Source organism: Macaca thibetana, chromosome 5, assembly GCF_024542745.1.
Source record: "Macaca thibetana thibetana isolate TM-01 chromosome 5, ASM2454274v1, whole genome shotgun sequence".
NCBI classification, from domain to species: Eukaryota; Metazoa; Chordata; class Mammalia; order Primates; family Cercopithecidae; genus Macaca; species Macaca thibetana.
Genome location: NC_065582.1, coordinates 100,500,963 through 100,503,999, shown reverse-complemented (window position 1 = coordinate 100,503,999; position 3,037 = coordinate 100,500,963).

Below are 3,037 nucleotides of genomic sequence, written 5' to 3'. Positions count from 1 at the left end.
TGTTCATGCATGTCGTTCAATTCTTTGTTCAACACACCAAGAACGTGTACACCTCATTATCAGAACCCTTAACCCAGTAATATATTTTGGCAAGCCAGCCAGGAGATAAGCCCAAATTTGGGGATTTATTTTCTTTTATTCTACTGAGATTCCATTTGTGGCCACGGGCTGGAACTAAACTCCAACCGGGACTCTCTCTGTCTCTCCCCTTCTCTTTCTTTCCCTTTTCTAACTTGGGACCCTTGGCAGACAGCATTCTAAGCACAGAGACAACTGAAGGTCTCTTGCCAAGGCCACTGTCTGGTGAGACTGAAATGTTTCTGTGTGTAAGCATCTAACCATCATCGCCTACTTCAGGTGGGACCTGAGTCCTTTTCTTTTTAGTCCTTCAGCAGCCATTTCCCAGTAGCTCCTCGGTAATTGAGGACAACTGGCCAAGGCCACTCTCTAGTGCTGCCCGAAAGCCAAAGAGTGAATGGGGATAGCTGTCTGGCCTGGAAGCTGGATTCTTTTCTATCTCCTGGTTATAGTTCCTGAGCCCCACATGTGACCAATTGGCAATGGCAGCTTGTCCAGGTCGAATACATACACATTTCAGGTGGCTTTAACCCTCCTTTTCTTATGCTAAAATTCCCTTGTGGAGTCAGCCCGTCAGGGAATGCAACAAATAGGGGCACAAGATAAATCCGTGCCGCCATGAGGTGCATGTTTTTGCGACTATAATATTATATTTATTTGCTGCTTATGTTGGAATAACATGTTTAGACCAATTAGAGATGTACCCCAACCCAAAGGGCCAGGGCAATAGGTAACTGACTATGGAGGCCCCAAGGGCAAACATTAGCCTAAAGGTTAGGGACCAACCACTTGGATAGGGAAAGTGCCCTGCTTCTTTTCTAAGGGACCAGATCTAGATCATTTAAGTTTAGTAGATCTGGTACTAAGGGAAGAATCCTAGTGGAGACTCTTGGATCACTGTATAAATTGCACAGTGGATCCCTGGGGAAATCTCTGCGCCTGTTTTATCTGGTACAGTCAGAGAGCACTATACTCCCTTATTGAGAGGCCAGTCTCTAACAAGTTTAAATTAGGCAGTCTGCCATCCCTTGCCCTTCAAACTATACTTACTATAATGGTTAAGGAAACCATCTGGGAAGAAACTACTGTGGCCAGCTACAGGGATGCCAAAAGCCAAGAACTATCCAAGAATGAAGGGAATCATACTAGGCATTGTCTATGAAAGGAAAGCATTCAAAGCAGGACTGGTGCCCACCTAAGGTCAGAGATGTCTGACACTCTTAAGACTGGACCCCAAAAGGGGACTCCTTGGGAGATCCAATCCTAGGCCACAACCTCTCTGAAGGGGAAGCCCCTAGGTGGAGGTTCTGAGGTCTAATATTAAATCCTCCTTAGAATTTTTTCTCTCTTACGACAATAGGAAATACTCCATCCATACCACCTGACTCCCCACTCAGCTGCATCCTCAATAATTGGAACCAATTTGACCCTGACAATATAAGAAGGAAACATTTGTTTTTTTACTGTAATACTGTTTGCTCCCAGTATCCTCTAGATAGCCAGGAGAAATGGCTAGTCAATGGGAGTCTCGGTCATGACACTATCCTGCAATTAAACTTATCTTGCAAAAGGCAGGGTAAATAGTCAGAAATACCATGTTTAAGCCTGTATGGCCCTGCACCAAAACCCTTCAATTTGTAAGGCTTCCAAATTTTGCCCTCAAAAAGAAAAAATTCCTAAAGTAGAATCAGATGTTCTAGATGACCGCTTTCTGCAAGGGCCACCATTTCTCAGGGATAACTGCAACCAACTCCATACAACCCCTTGCCAAGTGCTCCTGGGGATCAAACCCAGGAACAGGAGCCGGGAACTCCACTAAGTTCCCCACACACTTCCAGGGCAACACCTTATTCAATTCCCTGTCCAGCTGTATTTCCTATAAGGGAAGTAGCAGGAGCTGAGGGGCTAATCTAAGTGGAGGCCCCCTTCTCCATAACTGATATACAGCAATGAAAGGATAAGTTAGGAATTTATTCTGAGAACCTCAGGAGATTTGCAGACAGATTCCAAACTTTAACCTTAGCCTTCGATCTCTCACAGAAAGATGTTCAATATGTCCTGGCAACTTGTTGCACTCCGCTGGAGAAAGAACATATTTCTGAGGCCACCCAACGGGAAGCAGACAAGCTATTTGCCGGAAACTCCAATGGCAATTGCCTGGGCCCAGATACAGTCCCCATCACTGACCGTAATTGGAACTATAACACCCCTGTGGGAATGAACAACTGAGCCAAATTCCTTGAAGCTCACCTGGGAGGAATGAGAAAGGAAATGGCAAAGGCAGTAAATTAAGGGAAATTACACAGGGTAAGGAGGAAAGCTGTATTTTATAGTAGATTGGAAGAGGCTTTTAAAAAATACACCAACCTGGACCCTCCCTCTCCTGAAGGCAAAGTATTAATGACACAGGATTTCATTAGTCAAGCTGCCCCGGACATTAGGCATAAAATCCAGAAGCTACACATGGGACCACAAACTAATCAAAATCAGCTTATTGATACCACCTCCATGGTATATAACAATCGTGATCTGGAGGAAGTGGAAAGGGAATACAGTAAAGAAAAACAGCCGAAATTATGGCAACTGTCATTGGTGATGCCCTAAATACCCAAAAGGCATCCAAAGGAAACCCAAAGGGTCACAAGGACAATGCCGGCAAAAGCTCTGGTTACAAGTACAAGAAAAGTGGGCACTAGGAAAGGACTCCACTAAGCCCCCGCAGGGCCTGTGTTGCCAATGCGAGGGCACCAGTCGCGACCCCTGGCGCTGGATAATTGACTGCCCCCGCTCTGACTGAGGGGCTCCATCAGTCAAAACTCTAGCAGCGCATAAGGAGGGATCAGATGAAGACTCACAGGACCCAGGGACATCACTACCACTTAGGATCCCCGGGTAACTCTGGACGTCATGGCCACCCAAATTACCTCACACGCCAAGCAGCAGCTTCACTTGGAATGGC